General features: G+C 35.9%; 3 long non-coding RNA genes across 5 annotated transcripts; 1 reads left to right on the top strand and 2 right to left on the bottom strand.

The window, feature by feature from the left end:
- Positions 1-2,524: 2,524 nt before the first annotated feature.
- LOC111904557 (uncharacterized) lies at positions 2,525-6,003 on the bottom strand. Of its 2 annotated transcripts, XR_008230882.1 has the most exons (4): positions 5,705-6,003; positions 5,306-5,565; positions 5,119-5,196; positions 2,525-2,715 (listed from the first exon to the last, which is right to left on the bottom strand). It is a non-coding gene; the product is annotated as an uncharacterized LOC111904557 (long non-coding RNA). The 2 variants fall into 2 exon arrangements; XR_002854573.3 differs by lacking the exon at positions 2,525-2,715 and having other exon boundaries at positions 2,724-5,196; positions 5,705-5,999.
- A 62-nt stretch (positions 6,004-6,065) lies between these two features.
- On the top strand, positions 6,066-7,644 carry LOC111904558 (uncharacterized). 2 transcript variants are annotated; one of them, XR_002854574.2, is made up of 3 exons: positions 6,066-6,625; positions 7,085-7,171; positions 7,242-7,644. It is a non-coding gene; the product is annotated as an uncharacterized LOC111904558 (long non-coding RNA). The 2 variants fall into 2 exon arrangements; XR_008230883.1 differs by having other exon boundaries at positions 6,066-7,171.
- A 711-nt stretch (positions 7,645-8,355) lies between these two features.
- Positions 8,356-9,145, bottom strand: LOC122197024 (uncharacterized). Its single transcript, XR_006189805.2, has 2 exons — positions 8,984-9,145; positions 8,356-8,814 (listed from the first exon to the last, which is right to left on the bottom strand). It is a non-coding gene; the product is annotated as an uncharacterized LOC122197024 (long non-coding RNA).
- Positions 9,146-15,809: the final 6,664 nt, after the last annotated feature.

Genomic DNA, 15,809 nt, shown 5'->3' with positions numbered 1-15,809 from the left:
TGATGTTGAAGCAACAAAATCCGAACTAGACTCGGTATGAAGGGAACATTGGAGAACTTCATATCAATCATATTTCGATAATGGTGGAAGAACTTCATATCAAGTATATTTAGATAATGGTGGAGGAACTTCATATCAATCATATTCATAATGGTGGAGCCAAAGTGGCCTCTAGGATGTAGATGATGCAATAAAATTATTCATCTAAAATCCATCTTTGCCTTGTTTGTTCGTTTTCTTCTTCTAATCCAATTTGCTCAACTCTCTCTCTCTCTCTCTCTCTCTCTCTCTCTCTCTCTCTCTCTCTCTCTCTCTCTCTCTCTCTCTCTCTCTCTCTCTCTCTCTCTCCACACACACACACACAAATGAGTTCATCATACAATTGTTATAAGGATATGGATCAAGTTTACAGCATGGCTCGATCTTGTTCGGAAATAAATTGAACTCAATTGAACGACACACTGAACAGTCTCAGAGGCTTCTGTTTTGATAAACGTTGCTGAAGTTCAAGACGGTTATGACCGGTTTATGGTTTTCGTAGGATTCATAATTGCATTAATGTCATTAGCTTGCGGTCTCATAATAGCAGCCGACTTGTGGAGTGGTTTCCGCCAAAAGAAATGCTGGTTTCCGACCAGATATTTCTCTTACAACAATGCAACTCTTATACACATTCATCAGACATTGGGATTGTGTTCAGACAATACTACTTCAATTTACAATACATTGGATCAAGCAACCAAATTTGCAAACGTTCTTCTGTTTATCCCCCTTGTCGCACATCTAATGCCTTCTTTGGCATCAAAACGTGAGAAAGAAACATGGTCAGATTTTTCAGGTATTGGTATTCTGATTTTAGGTGTCATTTTTAATGCTTGTTTGCAAATTAGAAGTGGTATTAGTGATAGAGATGTAAAATACTTTGTGATTATGATATGCGTGATGACAATGGGTATCTCTATTCACTTTGTTACAAAAAGATCATGTAAGAAGTTCTTTGGAAAGAAGTACCAATGTATAAGCAAGAGGTTTCTGGATGATCAAAATCAAGCAGATAGATTCTCTTTTGAGAGTCTACAAAGGCTTGTAGAAAGTCACCGGCTAATATCAGAAGATTATGAGCCAGAGTATGTTCTCGCAAAGATCAGTTATCCTTATTAAAGGGTTTGCTTAAAATTGGCTACACAAAGCAAACTCATTAAAAATGATAACTGATTTGTTGCAAAAACATACTCTAGTTCACAATCTTCTCACATTAACTAGTGACTTTCTACAAGCCTTTGTAGACTCTCAAAAAAGAATCTATGTGTCTGATTTTGATCATCCAGAAACATATGCATTGGTATTTCCTTCCAAAGAACTTCGTACATGATGCTTTTGTAACAAAGCGAATAGAGATACCCATTGTCATCACGCAGATCATAATCACAAAGTATTTTATATCTATATCACTAATACTGCTTCTAATTTACAAACAAGCATTAAAAACGACACCCAAAATAAGAATACCAATACCTGAAAAATCTGACCATGTTTCTTTCTCACGTTTTGATGCCAAAGAAGGCATTTAATGTTCGGTAAGGGGATAAACAGGACAACGTTCGCAAATTTGGTTGCTTGATCCAATGTATTGTATATTGAAGTAGTATTGTCTGAACACAATCCCAATGTCAGAGGAATGATTATAAGAGTTGCATTGTTGTAAAAAATATCTGATCGGAAACCAGTATTTCCTTTTGCGGAAACCACTCCACAAGTCGGCTGCTATTATGAGACCGCAAACTAATGACATTAATGCAATTATAAATCCTACAAAAACCATAAACCGGTCATAACCGTCTTGAACTTCAGCAACATATTTATCAAAACAGAAGCCTCTGAGACTATTCAGTGTGTCGTTCACTCGAGTTAAATTTATTTCCAAACAATATCAAGCAATGCTGTAAACTTGATCCATATCCCTATAACAATCGTATGATGAACTCATTTTTTTTGTGTATGTGTGTTGAGAGAGAGAGAGAGAGAGAATGATTAATATACAACAGATCTTCAAATATTTTTGCATCTAATTCTTCCATAAATAAAGACGCATATTCCTCTGCATGTTTTTTCAACTTTAACAATCCCTTTGCACCGACACCAAGCACTAGTACCTGCAAAAAGTGTAAAACAACCAATGAAAAAGATCTCTAAAAGTTTATACGACCACTATCCAATAAAATTAAATTTTTTCATTTAGCTAAATGTCCTTCGGTAGTCATAAAATAAAAGATTTATATGTACCAAACAGACTAATATCTATTTATAATAGTGATGATGACTAATGGGAAAATGGATGATTCAAGATAGGAAGGTTGGGTGCCTAATCCTGACCTCAACTACATACATACTTCTTGTATCTCATCCCTTGTGATTCTTCCATATTCATTGTTGTTAGCCATGTATTTACCAACACTAAAGCATCAAAAACATTAACCCTCGGCCAATGCTAGTTACAAGAACTAAATTTGTAATTTCTATTCTTTCAAATTGAATAATGTAACGACCGAAAAATTCCAACCAATTTAAACTTTTCAAAAACACCCCGATTTCATTAATTTATTACAAAAAGGTTTTCATTACAGGTAAATTAAAGTATTCCCAAAATCTCATCACAACATAAACATGAGGAGCGGTACGATCACGCCTTTGCCTTGCCACGGTCTTCTGAAGAACCTGAAAAACATAAAACCACAACTGTAAGCCCGAAAGCTTAGTGAGATATCCCCAAAATACCAACCACATATACCATACACGCATAACATGCCATAACATATCCGATCACAGAACAGTCATGCACTTCGGGTCTACTGTGTGACTGGTCCGCCGCACCGGCCAACAGTCCACCTGGTCCCTCCGAGTCTAGCCATATACCTCGAGTCTGCAGTGTGATTGGTCCGCCTGCACCGGGCCTTCAATCCACCTGGTCTACTCTCCGAATCTAGCCACATACATCAAGTTTGCAGTGTGATCGGTCCGCCCGCACCAGACCTTCAATCCACGTGGTCCACTCTCCGAATCTAGCCACATACATCGAGTCTTCAGTGTGATTGGTCCGCCGCACCGGGCCTTCAATCCACTTGGTCCACTCTCTGAGTCTACATTATGACTGATCCGCCCACACCGGGCCTTCAGTCGGCCTGGTCCACTCTCCAAGCCTCGGCACGTCTGGTCCGCCCTCTTGGGGCCTACAGCCTATCTGGACCGCTCGTTGGGCCTTCGGGACAACCGGTCCGCCCTAGGTATCTTGGCCTACAGCACAAAGCAGAACCCGCCTCAACCCAACTCCAGTCCAAACAACCATGTGCACATAAACATACAATCATATAACAATTCACAGTCAACAAACCGATCAACAGATCACATAACATATCATCATCCTAACTAGGATACCGACCTAACCGGTCACTAGCATAGCATCACCCTACATCTCAGGATACCGATCTCAACCAGGTCTCTAACATATACCATCCTAGCTACCAGGATGCAACATATCAAAGAAATAACATACAACAAATACCCGGATCTCAATCCGATAAAGGGCCGACCTTGGTGCCTTAGACCCTGTTGATATAGTGAGGATAACTCACCTCGAAACTGCCGGCTGAAAAGATAAGATCCCGCTGCTCCAAACTCCGACACGAACTTTTTCATTGAACAACACCAAGGCACTGAACTCAATAATTACCAAAATACCCCTGGAAGACAACTAGTCAACCCTTGGTCAAAGTCAAAGTCAACCCCTGACTGACTCTACTCGCCGAGTCAACCCGATGACTCGTCGAGTCCCCATGCCCAGCATTTCCTTCAATCCGCGACCCAACTCGCCGAGTCACCCCGAGACTCGCCGAGTCCAACAACTCAGTGTCCACTCGCACACAACTCACCGAGTCATCCCTTGACTCACCGATTCTAGGCTCAACCAGAAAAGAATGGGACTTCTCGACAAGACTCGCCGAGTCCAAGAACAGACTCGTCGAGTTCAAGGCTATCTTCAACCTACTCGCCGAGTTGTTCTTCCAACTCGCCGAGTTCACCTTTGTGACTCGCCGAGTGCCTCTCGATCTCATTCCATACAGAAGCATACCAGGCCATGCAATTGATCCAAAACGTAGATCTGCCCTCCTACAACCCATCCATCACGTAAAGTGGCAAACTTTACGTGAATCCAAAGAGATCTAGGCATTTTACACTTTAGGGCTAGGGTTTGGGACATGATGGCTTCACTAATCACTCAAGGACAGGGGCTTTCATGCACTCTAATCCTTCTCCATTCCAGATCTGAGGTAGCAACCTCAGATCTAACCTCCAAACTCAAAACATCACAAGATATGTTTCCCCATAAACCCCAAAATGATGCATCCATATGAATAACAACCCAAGAACGAGATAATACCTCAAAAGGAAGCCCCAACAGCAATGAAACCTGAATCTAAGCAAAGCCCCTTGCTCCAAGCCTCCTAACCTTCAAGATTTCCTCAACAATCACTTCTTCAAGCCTCCAAATGCACTTTGATTCTCTCACACATGACAACTAGGGTTTCTGGACTTAAGAGAGAGTAGAGAGGCTGGGGGAAAGGATGTTATGTTCTTTATATAAGGCTCAACCCCGAGAAATAGGCTTTTCTCCACTCAGCGCCTACTCGCCGAGTCCATCCGCTGACTCGCCGAGTCGGCCACTTAACACGCGACCAAAGTCGTGACCCTACTCGCCGAGTCCACCCATGGACTCGCCGAGTTCCCCTTCCTAAATTACTCTTTTAGCCCTTCAACTTTACTCTTGATATTCCGGGATGTTACAAATAAATGAGAATCAATCAAACAAATATATGAACGAAAAAGGGTATAAAAGAGGAAGCAATATGCAAATTAGCATAAGATAAGTGCTTAAATAGGTCCTAAAAGGAATAGAAGAAAGATATATTATATTCATACACATATATAACCTTTTTTTTTTGTTCAGATGATTCTTCTTTTTATTTACATGCATGTTTCTTCTTTCATTATCCTCTTCAATACTTATTTAAACAAACACAATTTGCATAAACATCTTCAAGTGCACAAACTGCCGAAATATACCTCGGAACACTATATGCAACTGCTCATCCCTTGATCCCCTTCAGACATCAAGCATCTATTCTTCACATCCAGATAGCCCTTCAAAACCATAAACAGTAGTTTGATTTTTATTAAGCAAACATAGTATACAATATTGAATAGTTAATTAACACCAATAATTAGGGAAAGAAGTGAAGAAAATTGGTACCTGGAAGAACATATCTGGTGTTCTAGTTCCCAGACAACCTTGAGAAACACCAACCGGAACCCATCCACACTGCTATCCCTAATTAACGAAGAAAACGAAACTAAGAGGAGTGGCCTCGCCATCGGAGCTTGCCAGGCTCACTAAAAATGTTGAAACACCGCCCCTAGCACTCGCTAGGGGGCTCGCTACTTGAGACTCGTCGGATGTTTGGTGAGAAGAGAGAGACAGAAGAAGCAATGTTTTGGTCAACAACATCGGACCTATCCCATACACAACAAAATTTAGATATATAAAAGATGGTGAACAAACAATTTCTTCTTAATTTCTATATTTAAGTTTGGAAAACAATAAGTAAGATGACAGATCGATTTTAAGAGTGAAAGAGGCAAAAAAACAAACATTATATGTTTCTTTCTTCATCGGAAGCAGCTGCCATCCTCCACAAATCTCCGTCAATGCCGGTTACTCTATTGTCACCGGTGTTGGTACGTGCTAGCTTTACTTCGCCAGTAATACACCGAACTTGGTGATTTTTCTTTTCCGAACCAGGTTTCAATAGTTTGTGGTCATTTTTGTCATTTATCGCCAGAAGTTGCTGCCATCTCCGCTCTATTCTCTAGTGAAAAACCGGTTCACATCGTCGTTGCTTCAATTTCTGTATTCTCTCTGAATTTTTTTTTTTTGTGAGTACTCGTCTTCTCCACTCTTTATGTTAGTTTTGTTTTGTAATTGAAAGTAAATAAGCAGTCACTTTATTAAAGTAAAACCAGCATATGGTTTTGAAGTTAGAGAAATCTATAAAGTAAGTGTTTTCTTTTATTTGGAAATTTATTAATAATTAATTGGTTTCTAGAGTTATAAAGTAATTTAATTAAATTAGAAAAAGAAAATAAAGAAATGAAGTGTTAAGAATGCTACCACTCCCTACAAAATGCTAAGATAAGATGTTAAATGGAGAAAAAATGAGATGGTATTGAGATGGCAAGGTGCTAATAGTGTTACCACTCATTTTAGCCTTATAGACGTGAATTGCAATGATCTCATATGACTCAACTTTGAGTGTTTTGAGGGGAAAGAATGGATTTGGATGGAAGGTCAGGGGACATTCTTAGATTCCATGATGAATTCTAATAGAGAGAAAGATAGGGTTCTTGCAAGAGGCTGAAAAACAAGGACCAAGTGGTGGCGAAGTTGGATGAGACTATTTGCTACAAAGAGAAGACCATGGCCTTGAGCATTGGCGGTGTTAGGGAACTTTGTTTTATAGAGAGGGTAGGTTAGAATTTTATTCGGCAAATGAAGCAGAGCCCGAAAAACAAGGTAAATATTTTATAGGTTATAACCATCGATCAATGAAAATATAATATTTATTGATTTATAAAGATATGTGTTTTGAGTATCTGTTTGATTGACGTTTTGTATTTATAAATATTTTATAAAATTCTACTTTTGTACGGTATAATATAAATTTTAATAAAGTAAAAAAAAACAGAATAAATACAAAAAATAAATTCAATGAAAAAAAATCCTATTGATGATATATTTTCAAAATGAAGCGATCCTTTAATACATCTAGTTTACTTATTAGAATCAATTTTGGTAGGGAAAAACTCATAAAAACCCTATGTATTATACTCCAATGATTAAAAAAAACCCTTATTTACTTTTTTTTTTTTTTTTTACAAATTAACCATTATTTTTTCTAACCTTTGTTGTTTTCATGCTTTGTAACTGGTTACCCTAAGCAACCGGTAACATAGCTGACATGGCTTTAAAAAGTGTAAATGTAGTGAATAACCAAAGATATGGACTTCAACGAACAAGACGAACCCAGGCCGACATTTCATTCGGTGCCCTAGTTTTCTGGTATGTTAATATCATTTAAAATTGATGTTTTTTCAATAATGTTTACACATAAACTTCAATTTTTTTGTAGGATCCTTCAAAAGATTGTAAGCATTTTTTATGGATGGGTGTTGAATAGTTAACAGGTATAAGCATAAAATCAATGAGTTGCAAAAGGAGAATATATATTTGTACAAGGATAATATGATCCTGTCCAAGAAGACTATGCAATTGGAGAATGAGAACCGGCCCTGCAAAAGAAAGTAATCAAGCTAGAGGTGATTGACAAAACAAAGGGGACTGATAAATTGATGTTGTTTGCTGTAGTTCTCGTTGGAATCTTCATTTGGTTTATAATAGATATGTAATATGGGAAGTTAGGTTGTTATTGTTCTGGTTACAACTTGTTAGTGTAAAAAGTTAGGATGCTCTTTTGTAATGTGTCCTTGTTATGAAACTTTGGTCATGTTTATGTAAAATTGTAGTTTGTGTTTTGGTGGTTGTATATTTTTCTCTTTGTTTACTGAGCATGGACTAACTTGTATGCAACTTTTTTTAACCACAAAAAAAATGCCACAGTTAAACAGGGACATTTACCCATTTTTTAATGTTAAATCTGTAAAAACAAATGCAATTGAACATGAACAGTAACACGGGAATAACATCACAGCCAACAATAGCCATTGACCATTTTGCCCTTGTTACTCCATTATCGTTTTGCAGCATAACCAAAACCATGAACTTACATTATAAAGGGCTATTTGGAAGCTCATTTCAATGCATATAAAGGGGCTGTTACTCCATGTAAATTCACCATTTTTGAAATATATATAATAGAGGGTAAAATGGTAAATTTACCCTTCAAGAGAATTACCAGAACATTTTCAAGGTAAATCCATGTAAATTTACCATTTTACCCTCTATTATAAAGTTAATGGAAGGTCATTTCAATGCATATAAATATAAAGGGGTTGTTTCGTTTTAGGTTATTTAAGTAAATAAATAGAAATGGAAGATACCAATAAGGGACAGCAAAGGAAATGGATGAAAAAACTAATATGTAAGTAAATATATTTGCAAGAAAATCTTAAAAACACTAATTTCATTGATACCAATAAGGGACAACAAAGGAAAACACCAATCAGGAAAACAGAAAAGGAAAAACAGAATCAAGTTCACTACACAATTTCATTGACACCAATACATAAAATCAACAATTTCATTAATACTAACTCAATTTTAGTAACAAAAGACTAGGAATATTGAATTCCAAGTATCAAAATCATCACAAAAGACTAGATTTTTGTCCCATTCTAGTTCCTAAAGCTAGTATTCTAGATTAACAGGTTTGTCCTATGTAGATCCGCCTCCATTCCTTTCAGATGGCCTTTTTGGTTTGAGCTTTGCACGGATATAACTTTGTTAAAAAAGTGTACAAAAATGACCATAAGGTCTGTTTTGCATCCGGATTGACATCCACTCCAATTTCAACAGTGCTTCATCGGTTTGATCTCAAAACTTCATTACCATAATCCCATATACGAGCATAGAGATCAGTCAACTTTACTTGCCATCAACTAGTGCAAATGCCAATGCCCTTGTCCTTTCACATATTGTCTTGTCCATAGAAGAAGGAACATATTCTTCTTCATCAGGCTCATCATCTGTTCCATTCAAACCCTCAATATAAAATTCAACTAATGTATTTGAACTTGAAGTCATAGTTGTGGGTTAAAGCTTCCTTAAAGAATCAATGTAAACAACAAAATAACAAGTATGGATAAAAGATGGCCGGTGTAGGGATTAAGAAGAGAAGAATGATCGAGCACTTACATGATTAAGCCCTGTGATTAATCAACGATTTTTCAGCCCCTGACCTCTTCCACGAAGCTTTTCCTTTCATTCTTGTACAGAATGATCGATAAAAAAAATGGGTACAGAAAGAAGGTACCCCACGTTATGTACACTAAGAAGAAAGGGTAGGCTACTGGATAAATTCGATAGTTTATACGGTTTTAGAAATAATAATGGTTAATTTGTACCAAAAAATATATAAGGGTTTTTTTAAAAATTGGGATATAATACATAGATTTTTTTTTTTTTTTGAGGTTTTCCCTTTTTGGTGTGGCCATTACTCTTAAGAAATATAGGGGAGAATTTCATATATATCATTACAAACTTTAAATATTACGTGAATATCTTTATAAATTTTGATATTACATATATGTTCTCTTAAACTATAGAATTCAGGTCTATATCCAAATGTATATTTTAATTAGGATTAAACAAATTTAATATTTAAAAACTGATCTAAAATAGAAAATATTATATGATATTACTAAACTGTCCTTCCTAAATAAAAAATTAACGTTGAACCAATTTAATTAGAATCTCGTTGCTTTTCTCCTTTTAGGTTTAGGTTTTGGAATTCTAAATCCTTATTCTAATAAAAGAATAGATTTAATCTCCTATTGACAAGTGTCATACAATTAGAACTCCTCATTAATGTTATATATCACTTATCATGCCACTTGTCAACCTATTAATTATCCATTTAAAATTTTCAAAATTTAAATTTCCACTCTAATTACATTAAATGAATAATTGATTTCAAATTTTAAATTTCTTACTCTAATTATAGTACATTAATAATTGATTTTTTATTTTAAATTTCAAAGATTTAAACTTTCTCACTTTAGTAATATTAAATTAATAATATTTGATTAAAAAATAAAATACAATTATTACAGATTATAAGGTAATATAACTTCACATATTTATTTAAATCAACGATTATAATTTTATATAACTAAAAAATATATCTTAAGCAAGGTTCTAAAAAGCTCGTCATGACTCCGCTATGGCGCGCCACGACTCCAAGGCTTGCACCTGCCGCCAAGCTTTGCCAAAATGCCGCCTTAACTTATATATGTGTATAAAAATGAATAATAGTTGAAAATATATGTAAAAATATTAATTATATAGAAAATTTTCGCCTTAAGTCACGCCTTACAAACGCCGTGACTCGTCAAGGCTCGGAAAAGCTTGAGGTTTGACATTGCCGCCAAGTCACGCCTTACGTTATTTAGAACCTTGATCTTAAGTAATAATTTATTTAAAATAATTGATTAATAATTTTGATTTTTTAATATGAAAGTTTAATTAATTTTATAACCGTGGTTCTCACGGGTTATAAACTAGTATGATAATAAATGAAAAGCTTGAGTTGAGATAAATAGAATTGGAAACAATTGAGAATATGATAAATCATTTAATTAGAAATGGATTTTCCAATAAATGTTGTATGAATTGATTAATTTTGCTGTATGGATTCTTTAATTTTTTACATACATCTAAAGTTTTGTGCTTTAAATCGATAATCATGGTATCAGGTGGTGTCCTCCCTCTTTGAGGTCGAGGGTCCAAGTCTCGTCGTGGATAGAGCTTCGGAAATACGTCTAAAGTACGCCTTTGGAGGTCACCAGAACATTGAATATACAGCTAATGTACGTCTTTTAGTGTCTCCAAATATTCGAAATTACGGCTAAGTGTAGTAGATATTCGACATTCGTGTGTAGGATAACTAGGATATCATAATAGCTAACTAATACTACAAGTATGGTAGATACTAGTACATTGCATTTCGAATCAAGAACTAACCACGACTATTAGAAAAATAAGGGTTTTTCCTGGGATAACATAACTGCTCTTAACCAAACTATGTAATGAATGGATAACTAAACTTTCTTTATAAGAAAATATGGGATTTTCCTGGATAATGACTTTTTCAGAAAACCAAAGGAAACTTGTGCTTTTACAAAAATAAACTGCTTATGAACTCACCAGCTTTATGCTGATTTTCAAACTGCTTGTATTCTCAGGTCCACATTAGACAAGTACACCGCGATCTTTTGGAGAAGACGGAGCGTATAGAAGACTCGTCTTAGCTTTTGTTCATATGATAAATATGTATAACACTTGTAACACTTTGTTTTCAGACAATGTAAATATTTCTATGTAATGTAATGGTTGTGTTTACTACGCTTACTATATACATTGGTTGCGATACTTCATGACGTCCTCCGCCCCGGAACGTTTCCGCCATCGGTTTCAGGGTGTGACCTAAAAACATCCATTGTTATAGTATATCCTACAGTTGTTAGTACTGCATGCATAATTCTTCATGAAAATTACCTGTCCATAATCACTTACCCCTTTAAGCTCCAGCAGTTGATCCCAAGTATGAAGTCCCAAACTACGACAAATGGTCTCGGTTCGATATAAGACTACAACAAGATCCTGGACCAATAATGATATAATAACTGTAAACTTGTTGTTGGATTAGGTTTCTAAGCCCATAATTATAATTGGTATGTACTTGACCCGATAGTAGCATGGTTCATTTCGGGTTGCCTTCACTAGAACAATTTGATAGGATGGATATTCAAGAAATAGGTTATTTGTGTTTTATTAATATATTATAAGAATAATATATTAATTGAGAAATCATCTCATTTAATTGGTATTGATCAAGAATTAATTTGGAATTAATTTAGTGATCAAAAGAGACTAATTAAATTAATAGTACATATAGTTTGGGCTAATGATCCATGGTTGATTAGTGAAGGACTAAGCTTATGTGAGAGTCCATGAAGTGTTAATCCAAATGAATTATTGGATCATAAGCCTAAGTGTATGAATTAGGGTTTACAAGTGACCCTTGGAATTCTACACTATATATGTAACTCCTTGAGCCCTAAAATCGGATACACTAGCATTCTAAGTAAGAGTATAGCCGATTTTGGTGTCTCCTAAACCTCTCTCGTATTCCTCTAATTTTTATTGGTGTTTGTGACTTGTTTGAGGCATCACACTTGAGGTGCTAAGCTCTTATAAGGCCAAGTTCTACAATCTACATCAAAATGTAATATTCAAACTAGTTTTTATGATTCATATGTCAAAGTTGCATGCTAGTTAGGCTTCATGCTTTGGTAAATGAATATTGCATGTATAACTAGAGATAACTTAGATCTACAAAATTAGATTTGTATGTGCACCATAGGGGTGTTAGAGTACATAAAACCCATTAGTGGTATCAGAGCCATGGGTGTTTTCTATTATATTGATGTAATTGTGTTATTTTCAAAGCTGAAAAAATTACAATTCTGGATTCTGCCAGATGAACTCGTTGAGTCCATAAGGGAACTCGACGAGTTGGATCATATGATGATGAACTCGACAAGTTTATTGCCTGGCTCGACGAGTTGGATTATTTGTTGGCAGAATTTTCGAGTTTTTGGCCTGTTTTAGACTAGGATCATTACCACAAACTGTTTTGGTTCATAAAATTTGATTTTAATGATATGGTAATGATTATTCCCATCCAATAACATGATGATTGTCAAATTTTAAGATAATTACTTGATTTTGTGAAAAACTAATTATTTGTAGAATTTGAAATTATCTTATTGCAATATGAGTAGTATTAGGTCAAATTGGTAAATGATAAATTATATGATTATTTTATTAGTTAAATTTGATTTAAATGTTTCTTGAAGAGGTTCATAACTTGTCCTTGAGTTATGGAATATGAAAAGTCTCATTCATGAAACATTAACTCTTTAAGTTACAAAACTCGAGAGGTTTTGAAGAGTTTCAAAACTTGCCCTCAAGTTTTGGAATTTGAAAAGTCTCAAATATGAAACTTTAATTCCAAACCCTAGAATTTTAAAAGGTTAAAATTCAACCCTTATACTATTATAATATTAAAAGATTAATACTTATATAATATGTATAAGGAAAGTCAGTCTTATCGTTAGTAGGCCTCATTCACGAAGTTGGTCTATAAGGGGTGTTTAAGGAAGTGGCCTATAATACGACCGCCATTGGGTTTCCACTTTTACCCACCACACTCTTGACTGGTGGAGGGTCGTTAGCCGAACAGGTAGGATATGACATTAATCCTCGTTAATAAGTATAATGATATTATAAAGTAACAAAACTTTTATAAATTCTCAATCTTAGTAACATTAGGAAAAATGTGAAAATGGTACTATTCCATGAAATTGCACTTTGCACCTTCCCAAGTCGTTAGTGGAGCATGTATGGTTAACTGGTACACTAATTTAGGACTGAAAAGGGTGGAAAAGGGTAGCTTTATATTTATCATAGTTCAATGGAGCTTGTGTGGTTAACCAGCACATTGATTAGGTGATTAGTAACATCAAGAGTACCAAGCACATTTGCATGGTTATTCACACCTTGTTTGTGATCCTTGGTATCCCAGTCACAAACTTGAAGGGTATAATCGAGATTTAAACATGCCATTGAAAAGTTCAATGAATCTCAAAAGAATCTAGGAATTTCAATTCATTTAAAACCTAATCTTAATTTTCGTTTTTCATGATGGAAATCGGTAAATCGTCATTTACCTACCTTCAAATATTTTACAATCGGATTACGACATCCCTCTTCTAAATTGTAGAATATTGTGTTGGGTCCTAGCCTTAATATTTCATTTGGGTGTTATATTAAGGATTCTTATGTAATCTAAATTTGTCTTTCTTTTCAGATGCCTACTTCTAACACTGATTCAAACCCAAACTCTTCTGGCTCTTTCTCCCTCATGAACTTACATGGGAGGGTCATCTTTGATGGATTGAAATTCAATGATTGGATTCGAAACATTCGAATGGCCATCAGCTACGAGGACAAAGAATATGTTATTGATAAAGAGCTTAAGGATATTGATGAAAACAATGCCACTCCTGAACAGGAGAGGGACGTGACAAAAGTGTCGTGTATCATGATTGCTACCATGACTGCTGACCTTCAAAAGTCTTATGAATATTTGGCCCTATGAAATGCACCAAGACTTGATGGAAAGGTACCATCAAAGTGCTAGGCAGGAAAGGTACGAAATCATTGCATCCATGATCACAACAAAAACGAAGGACGGAGAATCCATCACGGCCCACTTGCAAAAGATGCAAAGGTTTATGGACCGCTTGCTGAAGTTGAATGTCAGCTTCGATGAAGGGTTGGCTATTGAAATTATCATACACTCTTTACCTCCTTGTTATGATTTGTTTCGTATGACTTATCACATGAACAAGGAGGAAGTTACTCTTAGCAAGCTTCAAGGACTTTTGAGGACTACTGAAAGCAGTTTAAAAGGCAAATCTGTCATACCTACTCCTACTGCAACTGCCTCTGTCTTGCTAATTCTTGGGTCCTTGATACAGGATGTGGTTTCGACATTTGTTCTGATTTGCAGGGTCTAAAAAGAACTAGGTATTTGGAGCACGGGAAGATGAACTTGATCATGGGGAATAGGAAAGTGTCGCCTGTCACCAAGATAGAAGTTTATTCTTTATTGCTTAGTAGTGGGTTAAATTTTGAGCTGAATAATTGTTGCTACTCATCTTATATGGCGAGAAACATTATTTTTTTTCATGGTTTGTATGAACAAGGTTTTAATTTTTCATTTAATAATGAGATTGGTGGTATTAATGCTTTTTATAATGGTAAATTTTATTTTAAAGCATTGCCTTGTAATGGTATATATGAAATTGTGATGGTTGTTGATAACTTAGGAAATAATGTGTTGCATATCCATTCGTCCAATGGTTTGGATAAAGCATGCTTATGGCATTTTCTTCTTGTACATGTCAACAAGAAGTGCATAGCCCAACTCCAAAATGATGGAGTGTTGGAATCATTTGACTTAAAGTCGGATGACACATGTGAATCTTGTTTACTTGGAAAGTTGACCAAGTCACCCTTTACTGGTTCTTGTGCAAGGGGTGAGTGTTTTTAGATCTTATACACACCGATGTGTGTGGACCCTTCAGATCCTCCATAAGGGATGTTAACCGCTTCTATGTGACTTTTACTGATGATTACAGTAGATATGTGTATATCTACTTAATCAAGCATAAGTCAAAAACCTTTGAAAAGTTCAAAGAGTTTAAGCAAGAAGTGAAGAATCAATTGGACAGGTTGATAAAGATGCTCTGATCCGATCGAGGTGGTAAGTATCTTAGTATCTATTTCCAAGACTATCTTAAGAAATGTGGAATTATTTCACAATTTATGCCACCTAGGACACCACAGCTTAATGGTTTGGCTGAGAGGTGCAATCGAACCTTGTTGGACATGGTTCGTTCCATGATGAGTCGAGCTTCGTTACCTATCTCATTCTAGGGGTATGCCTTAGAGACTGCCGCTCATATCCTTAATCTAGTCCCAACTAAGAAGGTTGCCAAAACACCTCACGAGATGTGGACATGGAAGGTTCCCTCGTTAGCACATATAAAGGTTTGGTTTTCGAGGTTTTCGTAAGACGAGAGACTCACAATAAGCTCGAACCTTGTAGTGAGTGTTGTATTTTCATCGGCTACCCACAAAAATCCTTTGGATATATCTTCTATATACCGAGTGACAATGTTGTCTTCATTGCGCGGAGAGGGGTTTTCCGCAAAAGAGAACTCATATGCCAAGAGGACAGTGGGAGGCAAATTGACCTTGAAGAGCTTCAAGATTTATGTGATGAAGGAACCTCAAACGCTAGCGCTCAACCCAAGGAGGAAACTCCTGTTGAACTAATTGACGAGTCATTACCTATTCGACGTTCCTTTCGAGTTAGGATTGTTGGGTT

The sequence above is a fragment of the Lactuca sativa genome, chromosome 3 (genome assembly GCF_002870075.4).
Source record: "Lactuca sativa cultivar Salinas chromosome 3, Lsat_Salinas_v11, whole genome shotgun sequence".
Classification (NCBI taxonomy): Eukaryota; Viridiplantae; Streptophyta; class Magnoliopsida; order Asterales; family Asteraceae; genus Lactuca; species Lactuca sativa.
The sequence above is the reverse complement of the archived record's forward strand: the minus strand, read 5'-3'. Positions and strand labels throughout refer to the sequence as shown.